The sequence below is a fragment of the Manacus candei genome, unplaced genomic scaffold (genome assembly GCF_025592945.1).
Source record: "Manacus candei isolate 608988 ecotype Guabito, Panama unplaced genomic scaffold, ASM2559294v1 h1tg000050l, whole genome shotgun sequence".
Lineage (NCBI taxonomy): Eukaryota > Metazoa > Chordata > Aves > Passeriformes > Pipridae > Manacus > Manacus candei.
The window spans coordinates 16,410,111-16,421,214 of record NW_026138098.1 but is presented as its reverse complement, the minus strand read 5'-3'; positions in this window follow the sequence as shown (position 1 = coordinate 16,421,214).

The window sequence follows — 11,104 nt, the reverse complement described above, 5'->3', positions numbered from 1 at the left end:
TTTTCGGTAGCCTTAGATTGAACCTCCTAAAATATCTCTTCTTCATTGTATTTTGCCACCGTGTTATTTATTTAATTAAATTGCCCCTTTCCTGCACACCTTCCTTTCTGCATGCGTTTCTCAGTGGCAGCATGGAGCAGACTGTCGGTGCCCACACCATTTTCTAACCCAGTTACCACAGGCTTTGGTAGCTGCCCAGTTGATGCAAAACACTCTCAGTCCATTTCCTGGTGGCAATGCAGTAACCCCGTATTGCCGCCACCTCTGAACATCCGTTCAGCTTCTTTGTCTTTCTCTGTTCTTCTCTGCCTCTCTTGTGTCTTTGTCCTTTTTTCTTTTGTATTGGCAATACCAAGGGCCAGTATCAGAACACTTTCCACCTCCATTTACATCACCTTTGTTTCCCCATGCAGCCAGAAGAAACCCCTTCCTGAAGCCAGTGACTCTCTGTTCTGGCACCTGAAACAATCCAGACTAAAACTGGTGTTGCGTAACCAGGGCATACAATGGCTTTCTCTAGACAAAACTATTGCTTCCCCAAGCTACTGATGACCTTTTAGACTAACTTAATCTAGAGTGTTAGAGTGGCTCGTCGGTAACTTGTGGGAAGAAATGTGCCCAGAGTTGGTCTATTGTGTATCCTCTGTGTGTTCAGTTCTGTAAGTAATGTATAGACTAGATCAAATAGTGAAGTAAAATTTAGACTCAAATTAGGTACTACTGGTTGGAATGTACACAAATTGCAAACAAAGGAGATTAAGGAATGAAGAGGGAATAAAAAATTCCTGCTAAGTGGTACAAAGTTTATGCTTATATTTCTGCCGACATGCTTGTATTTTATAGCCTGCTAGCAAGGCATGGGCTAAAACAAATTGTATTGCAAATATGCAGTTAGCAAATAACTTTGCTGATTTCACTATCTGTTAGAGTAGTAAAAAAAAAAAAAAAGAAAAAGAAAAAAAAAAGGCGCTTAACTGGGAAAAGCTCCCATGTTAATATTTCAGTATTGTGACATCTCTACTTGCAAGGTATGAGTGAAAGATTAGTCACAGATTTGTAGAAATGTCTCTTTTGTTTAATCTGGCTTGTATGTAGTTGCTTTTATGCTAGTTTGTATGATGTCAGCTAAACCCTTTTTCTTTTCCTTCCTTCCTTTCTTTTTTTTTTAAACAAACTTCTTAATCTCTGCTGCTATAGTGTTCTATCATACCACAGAGTATTTTATATTCATGTTAGTGACTACTCTATACCCCAAATGGGTAGCTGGTCAGAAATCACATTGGTCACATAATTCTGACACACTCAAATTTACATGAGAAAAAGTTCATCAGTAAGTGGAAAACCAGGGTGCTAATAAGAGATAATTTTTGCTCTTTTTTCTTTCCTGGATATAGTTCTGTTGGGGTATAAAGTATTAGATATTTGTAATTTTACTGTCAAACTAATGGACATAACTTTTAGAACATTCACAGCTAAGATCTCTGTACTTGTTTTTCAACTAATTTTAAATGTACTGTATCTTTTATTACATGTTCTCCTAGATTGTTTTTGCTAGTAATTCTAACAAGGCTTCTTCCTTTTTGGCTTGGACTAATGCTTGTATGGAACTGCAGTACTGTGACTAAACATGGAGCTCAATGCTGCTATTGCTTACAACTGCTTAAACTTTGTAGTTTGGACTTTATTTTTTTCTGTAATAACTTATTAAATATAGTTGTATGAAGTACTGATATTTGTCATCCTTTGCACATGCTAAGGAAATCTTGGGATATGCATTATGGGAATGTATACTAGATACAAAACCCCCAAAACTTGTACTGGAGAACTGTTTACACTGGATAAGGTTAAACAGAGAAACAACTTACACACACACAAACTGTCTTTTCTAGTTATTTTGTAATGCAATATATGATCCACTTATGTTTTCTCTCTAAAATGGAAAAGCCACACTTGCTAAGTTATTTATTATGCTAAGATGAAGGTAAATACAAAAATACATGTGATGGAAATATTTCTGAGAATGTAGTTTTCCCCATGAAATGCAGCATCAAGAGCCATGAGAACAGGAAGTGTTGAATTATTTTCTCTGAGCTTAAGAAAAATTGCTGACAAAGATACTGCACTCCTTTATTAGAAGTTTAACAATGTTTGCAGGCTAGGGATTAGAATGATCAGGAAAAAAAAAAGAAAAAAATCACCACAACAGTAGTTTATAATGACTTATTTTTTAAGAATAGGAGACAAAGTTCAGTGATACAGCTGTGTGGAACTGCACAGAATATTTCTTTGAAAAAAATATGAATTCTGCTATGTCAGGGCAAGTGAAGACCACAAGAATGGTGCATGGTCTATGTCACTGCTTTCTTTCAATGTCTACATAAATGCAGCTCAAGAACCCTGCTGGAACCGAGTAGGATTACACCAGAAATTAAATACCCTTTGGAAACTACAAAAAGCTGATGAGGTTACCTGTGCTAAGTATAGAGAAAGCTCTTTAGTGTGCAGAGCCCTGTGGCTTTTGTTGCTCTGATTTGTCCTGATATTACCTGGTGCAATATCTCATATGTGAACTTGATTTCAAACTGGTAGTGAATAATTATAACTTTCAGGAGAATGGTCTACTGACTGCTCTTCCAGGAGAAGTGCTTTTACAAGACAGTGATCTGTAATATGAATTCCAGTAGTGAATGAATGGATGAGAAGTTGTAGGCTTCTCATCACTTCAGAGCTGAATTTGAGAAGGGAGTTCTTATGAACATCTTCCAATTAATGAGTGTTAAGTTGCTAATTGTAGCCTTTCACTGTACGATGTTCCAAGTCCATCTGGACAAAAATCAGTCTGGGTTTACCCCCTCTTCAGTTACAGAGAACAATTGTTCCTGTGGACCTTCTAATCCCCAATCCTTCCCTTACTGATAAAGTAAGCCATACCTCTTGCAAGGTACACTGAAAATGACAATCTCCCTTCTCCAGCTGATAAAAGCATTTAACCCAGACTTTGCTTGCATTAAAGGTTGCAGTAACCTAATTTAAACCAATGCACTTAAGTATGAAGGGCTGCCTGGCCTTTTTTTGCCTCTGGTTTGTATGTGTTATTTTGGCAAACTTAAACTGAACTAAAATAGCTACCTCTATGACTCTTGAAGCTTTGTATTAAGCTTATTTAGACGTACTTCTAAGCTAAGCATTTTTGCATTCAAGACACCAAAGCAACATGTCCCTCCTCACACAGACCTGCAGAAAAAGCCAGAGCTTAGCTCTTAAAAGCCATAATCTGCTTTCCTCTGTTTAGCAAAAGATAAACAGCAGGAGCACATGGGGAGAATTGCTACATTCTCTCCTAGGGCTGAACCAAGGAATGAGTTTTAAAACATGCAACCTATGCAACCTGCTTTCATAAAAGTGTTAAGAGCTATTTGAAAACCCCTGTGCCACACAGTTCTATTATGAACACATGACAAAGTTGCCTGCACCAGCTGCACATGCAGATGATGGCTGTTCAAATGAATTTTCTCTCACTCCCCAGGGGCAAGCAAGTTTTTGCAGTTTATCTTGAGGTAACAAACTGTACCTACAACAGTTAGAGAAGGAAACATGATAAAGGTCCCCAAATATCCCCCTTTTCCTGTTTTTGAAGGAGAAATAAACCGTTAGCAAGTATGAAGTCATATGGCAGGCCCTTGGCAGTAGTTAGGACAGAATTCCTGCTGTTTTCCCCAGAGCACAGTAACTTCTCAATGTGTCTGTGCCTACCATTCATTGGGTGCCATGGTAGGCACTTGGGGCTAAATCAGTAAGATCAAGTATCCATTTACTGCTTCTGGGAGCTTGAGTGATATTTATTTGCTACCAGCTTCCTAAAATCCCCTTCCAGCTGCTGCCTGGCATTGCTTGGACCTGTGTTTTTGTGAACAGAAATTTATAAAACTGCTTTTGTCCTAATACTTCTCAATTGTTCAATAACCTAAGATCTACTTAGATTCTCAGGGTATTCCTGCAGGCCTAAACACATAAAGCACTTGTGAACATATTTATCAGCCCATGTTTCACATACAGGAGAACAGTGTTTTCTCCTTCTCTATCCAATAGCCTGAGCAGTCAAAACACTTGGGGATATTTTTATTTTTTGCTATTTTCTTTTTCACGATTTCCTGCACTCTGGAGCAAGAAGTTAACCTTTTTGTTCGTGGTTGTAGCAACCACTCTTAACTCTTTGATGACACGTACTTTGATCACTACCAAGTGAAGAAAAATGGTCTCTGGAACAGCATAAACATCACCACTAAGGTAAATAATCAAAATATTTGTTAATGAAGTTACATGTAACTACATTGTGCCCTCTGATACACCTTCTTGACTTGCTTGCCAGCTTCCACAAGTACCCATTGAAATAAAAGTCTGAAAGAGAGAGAGGGTTGATACAATTCATATGCAAAATAATTCTGCAAAATACTGCCAAAAACCATGGCAAAGATACAATTCATGATCTCATCTCATCTGGTCTCCAAGATCTTTGCTTTCAAAGTTACAAAAAGGCCTCTAATCTCACTGTCAGACTACAGAGCATGGGCAGTGTCAAATAACAAACGTGAAATTCTAAGAGATGGACAAAATCTTGTTCATGACATACCTTATTCCTCCAGCTGTGCCTGGTGCACATTGTTGTAGTCAGAGCCCACATCACAGACTCACAGCATACACACATGTGCCAGAAATGTCCTGCTGAGCATTCTGCCTCTGCCTTTCTTGCTTTGGACGAGACCTGCATGCTGTCACTTGTAAATTGTCACCAGTTTATGAACGAGTGACCAGCAATGGTAATATTTCTTTGCTCCTCTCAAAGAGCACCAAAATAATACTGGGATGTTAGTAAGATGATATTGCACAATGAGAAGGATTTTACCTAAAGAGATTATCTGTAGGGAGTAAAGTTCAGTGTAGTCACAACTTACTCTAGAAGGCAATTAGATTCCCGGTTAAAAGACATGACACATATTCTAATTTGTGGGTGACTGGCTGTTGGTTTCTTTTCCCCATTATCTACCTGTTGTAGAATTTGTCACAGCTCAGAGCTGGACAGTTTTACTTCTTACAGTCACATCCCTTTATCTGCAACCATGAACAAAGAAAACCAAAAGCATTTCCCCCCTTAAGATTTGCTACAAATATTAAAAATGTAAATGTATTTTAACAACACCAACCAACATTTTACCTCTGTATAACAAGCTCATTATATGCTGAACACATTAATGTGGAATCACTTTCTAACAAAAATGGAATGTAATATCAAAGCCCAAAAGAATACACAAAATATAAGGGAATAGAATATTGTTCGAACTAATTTGAAAACAGAATTCTACCTTACGGTTGTCAGTGGGACTCCACCAGAAAATGTTTCAACTTTTGTGTCGTTCTCATCCGCTCCAGCTTTAGACAAACACTAATGTTACTCTGTTACTTTACAGCTATCTAACTAAACAGGTTCTAGCCTAGGAAATGCCTGCTCATGGCTTTTTAACTTACTTAATTGAACCTAATAACCTGCAAGTGTGAGCTAGCAAGGGTCAGGTGAGAAGGAATGGGGAAAGGTTTAGTCCGTTTTATCTCCATTTTAATTAATGTTTTATCTAGAAAAATTTCACTCTGACAGAAATAAGCAGGAGAATTTGATACTCATTATATCAGGAGCTCAGAAATAGGACAGAAACCAGAACCAAGGGCTCCTCCCTCCCAAGGGAGAGTCCAAGCCTTTTAATTAGTAAGTCATTTCTATGCTCCCACTCTCTTAGTCCAGAGAATTCCTTTTATATAGAAGTGAAATAACAGAAAGCAAAAGCCCTCCTCCAGTCACAGGCAGCATAACCCAAGGTATCGCTACTGTCATGAGTGTGAAATGCTCTCTGTGATAACACACCCTGAAAAGCAACTAAATAAAAGTTGCAACTAAGTAAAAGTTGCTAAAGCAACTTGAGTATTTCTGCATCACATTATTTACTTACAGGTGCCTAATGCAAGGACATGGATTATGCTCTGGCCACCACAAACAAAACACTTAGACACAGTGATGCTCAAATTCAACAACATCAGCATAACTTTGTGGATTCAGCTTTGGTTTTCCTTTCCTCAGCTGAGATTTTTTTATATGCTGAAATGTTTACACTAGGTGCTTAGGTTGTTCTAGTCAAAGATTCCAAGTATTGACACTAGAGCATAGCAGAAAACATATACTCCAGCAAGCACTGAAAAAAAAAGACCTGCCACAGAGAGGAAAAGGACATTAAAGTCTTGAAGTGCTGTAGAATTCTATGAGGCAAAAAAAAATAAAAACAAGCAATAATGCAGCCACCTCACCCCAATCCTAAAAAGGACAAAAAAGCAAATCCAGAGATTTGCACTTTTTAGCACTTTTCTGTAAAGAGAGTTTAGAGGCAGAGAAGTACCATGTAATGAAGGCCATGTAATGAAAGCACTACACTCAGAGCACACAGGATATAAACATGAGAATATGTAATGGTGTCTTGCTAATGTTTTATTCTGGAAAAATCTGTAAGATACCAGGAAACTTATTGCTAGAATTCCTTCAGTAATACTGCTTCAATCACTGCCCTGAAAAAAGTTTAGTATAGACTATATAGCCAGAAGGCCAGAAAAAAACCTGGTCATGAGGAGATATGACTTACTGAGTGTGGAAATTTCTACACAATTATATAACCCAGTAACTCCTGTAGTTAACTCACTGCTGTGTAATGGCTGCTGACAGCTAATCCTCAGTGAAGCCAGGGGTTGTATGAGACAAAGGAAAACAAATGCTAAAATATCTGATATCCTCCGCATTTGTCAAACTATTCACACACAATGTATTTAAAAAAAACACTAAATCTTAAATTTACATCCATCCTATGAGTCTGAGCTCCACTCAGCAGAGCTTATAGAGTGTACAGTAAGTGTATAACATAAGAGGAAAAGCAGCAAACTGTGGGGGAGGATGAATCTCTTCTGCAGTTTAGCTTTGTATTAGCACAGTGTCTCAGACGTGCAAAAGGACTGTTCATACAAAACATAGTTCAGTGTGCCTTTCACAGAGCAACTGCAGCCCTGCACTGAAGGTGCCTGCCACTGCTCTAAAGTAGGACAACAACATCTGTTTGGGAAAGGATGTTAAGGAACATAATTTCTGCCTTGTGTTTGATTTCTTATTTCTGAATGACATGAGAGGGCAGATAGGTGACAATGGCCTTTCCACTGAGGAGCGATGCCAAAACAGGACAACACTACGTGACATTCTCCTTTTAGTCTTTCAAGTACCATTCAAACTCATGCTCTCCTAACCTAGTTCGAGTAGAATTTAAAATTATATTTATAGCAGCTTTTCCACTCCGGAAAGCGCCTTTACTTGCAGAAAGGATGTTCTCTGGTAATTAAGTTGTGTATTATAAGCTGCAGTATTGCCTTTGAGCAAAACAGTTTGGGTTAAACCTGCCTGCTTTTGATCCCAATTCCCTAATTATTATGGATCAACTTCTTCACTTGTGTTTCCATCAAGTGTGAAGAGTTCATGGGGATTGGTTGTATCAGTTCTTTTCACAGAGGAATTAAGCTGCATCCAAAATGCTGCAGGAGGTAACGTAGAGTCAGCAAGTAACAGTGCCCTTCTATCAGACAGTCCTCTTAAATCATGCTCTGAAGGAGGGATGTAACAGAAATAGCATTAGCCTGAAGTGAACACTTCATATCAAATACTCAAACTGAATCTTTGCCCAATTCCCGAGCCAATTCTAAATACACTATTGGATTAGAAATTCAGTTGTCATCTGTTTTGTGATTCTAGCAGAAATAGGACTGTGAGAACAACTCATTGGCCCCAGGAAATGGAGTCAGTGTGCTGTGGAGTCACTCAGCTGCAATATGCAAGTTCTGAAAACTTGATTTTCTCAGCTTCCTAAAGCTCAGGCTGTACAGCTGAGCCAGAACCCATGTGACTGTGAGTCTGCCCAGCTCCTGCTAAAATGGGTTCTCCCTGGCTATCTCCAGCACACATACTGTTCCCACAGACTGAGCCTGTCATCACCAGCTGTGCCACCTGCTTGGACTCCTGGGGCCCTTCTGCAACTCCTATTACCGAGCCATTTACTTGTAATAGCCTCATCTTGGCAGTGGGACAAGGCAGTCAGCAAAGATGCTGCTTCTCTCTGGATCTGAAGAACATGATATCCCTTCTGAGGCACTTGAAGGTGCTGATACCACCTCTCTGTCAGTTCCACCTCTCCCCACCAGCACAGCCCCAGACCTGCTGTAGACCCTTATACATACCTCTCCTTAGATCATCCTCACTCTTAGTTATGAGCAGAAGCTTGAACTGCACAGCTGAGGAAAGGAGAGAGCAATACCAGACTGTGCTGTCTGCTGTAACCCACAGAGCTATAAGTTCACATTTATTCTATAGAAGCCAGGAAAACCTGTCATAAACTGAACCCCACTTCTTGCTGTTTTGCTTGGATATACTTGGGCTGCACCTGGGAACAGCTGTGGATTTTCTGACAGAGAAGAGATTAGCTACATCTGACAGAGCTCCCCAGCTACTTGTAGCTTTTCCAGGTGCTTGGAGGAAGAGCTGAAGATATGGTGGAAGGGTGGTGTCCAAGGTGCTCATTTATCCAGACCACTTCTGATGTGAAGTTGCCTTCTGTAGTTACAGACAACTGAAAGGCCCAGGCAGTACTGCAGGAGCTTAGGAGTTTCCTAAGCCCATGATCCTTGTCATTCCATGTCCCATTTCAGAGACTTGACAGTCTCAAATGCGTAGGCAGGAGGCATAGGAAATCTTATTTTGGTAACTGTGGAACAACTCTCCCCATAGGAGAATGGTGCTGGAATACGTCTGAAGTTCCAGGAGATGAAAAATTGTTTGATGTGTGTGTACAGCAGTGATCCATGGTCTGGAAAACCTAGCACTGACCAAGATTCTTCTTATAAAAAGGGCTTGTGTCCCAAAACCTCAGTGGAATAGGCAATGATGGTTTTGAAAACAGGAAAGAGTTAAATATATATTTAATGATATAATAAGTAAGTTTACATTATACAGTTGGCTGTAAAAAGCACAGCTTCACAGGAAAAACTGCTTTTGCCATTCTCCCATTTTGAACTGGGCCAGGCTGGACGGTCTGCTCTTCAAGGGAAGGATGTGGTTAAAAAGGAAGAGAAAGGCCTGCACTGTAAGGCAGTACTGTCTCCCTATTATAGGTTCATTCTTCCACAGCCAAGGTGGAAGTGGCAGGTGGCCTGCAGACATTTCCTAGTACAAGTGAATACAGGAAAAAAAGATACAATGCATCACTGCCCAGAGAAAAGAGAAACTCCCTCACTCGTATAAGTTATGGTGCAGTAAAGTGAAGGATCCATTTATTTAAAAAAATCAGGATAAAGAATAGCAGTTTTAAATACATTTCCCTTACCTACAAATGTCCCAAACACTCCTTCCTCTCCCTCAAGATTAATCTGCTATATCTCCACATATCCCTGAACAATATTTATCTCATGTATAGCATGGAGCTGATGTAGCTTCATGTTCTAGTTCAAAGAAGCTTACACATTTCTTTCCCAAACCTGCTGCAAAAGCAATTCCATTTCTAATATATCTTTTGGTTCTTATTCTCTACTGCCCTTTTTAGGCTCTGCAAAACTTCTAAACTTCGTGGAACAAGCACCCAACTTTTTGTGTAAAATTTTTGCCAGTTGGGTAAGTTGAGCTTTTATGCAACCAAGCTAACAAGTCCCAGCTGTAGGAATGCATATTGCTTGGCCTCTCAGAGTAAACCATCGCGTGTTTATTCCCATCAAGTTATCTGTCCAATGCATAAATGATAGACCTTCTCAGGATGGTAGTTAAAGCAGATTTGCTGTCTGTGCTGACAGAGCAAAGCAGGCTACCACTTTTCTACCACAAGAGAGTAAAGCAGAAACGTTGTTAAATTTGGAGGAAGACTCCTGGGAGCCAACATCCGAACAGCTATAGGAGCCAGAAATTCCCCAGTCAGCAATGCACTTCTAAACACAAGCCTGACTGACTGGAATAACTTATGTGCTTAAAATTACATGCACACTGAAGTAATTGCCAAACTGGGGCCAGTAGCTATATCTGACATGGTGAGCCGAAACATTCCCGACCCCAGTATGTACCAGTGTTTCTGCTGATGAACCTGCACAAAGACCTGTGCCATTAATATGTAACTGAAGCCCTTGACTGAAAGGCTATGAAGGACCTACTGCTAAACATTAAACTAGACATTTGTCCACCTGGACAAAGATCATATGGGTGCATGTGCAGCACATCAAAGCCTGATGTAGCTGGTAAAGACAAATGAGCTGGCTGGCAGCCCTTTCAGATTTTCTGGACAGCTGTGTGTGTGCTTTCAGAACATACTCTCATGACACCCAGGACAAGCAGATTCCAAATTCAACTCCTGAATGAGGACATGAACCTCAGACTGAAGGGAATTCCTCTGGTTTGTTATCTGTTGAGCTTTTCATCTGCGTTTGCTTCCAGCTGATGTAATGACACCTCATCAAAATGATTTCTAAGGATATCATAGCATTGCTCAGAGTGCCTGCTGCATAATTCAGGGCTAAGCACCACAGCAAGGGGATTAGCCCTTCGTTTCCTTTCATGACCCTTAGAAGAAAGAGTTCATTTCAGAATAAAATCTAATATCTGCCCCTTTTCACATCCAGTGGGTAGCTGAAAATTCAGGGCTGGCAAATCAAGCAGACAGACTGCAGGCAGAGAGATTGCACACAGAGTCAGGATGTTCCCTGGCATGATCCTATTTATGAACAGCAAGCATGAATTCCTCCTTCTGTCAGTAGAGGAGAAATACATGAAACAGGGACAATGTCCGAGGTCACAGCTGCAAATACCTTTGAAGGTGAAATTGTTGGTGTGGAAAACCTTTACTACTGCCTTAATCAAATTTCACTGTAGGGCCAAACTAAAAAAATAAAAAAGGATGCAATTAAAAATTAAAGTCCAAAACTGTTCCTGAAAACTCCTACTCAGCTGCTCCATAACCTTGAAGCTGTCTGAACTATCTGGCTCACTAAGTTGCCT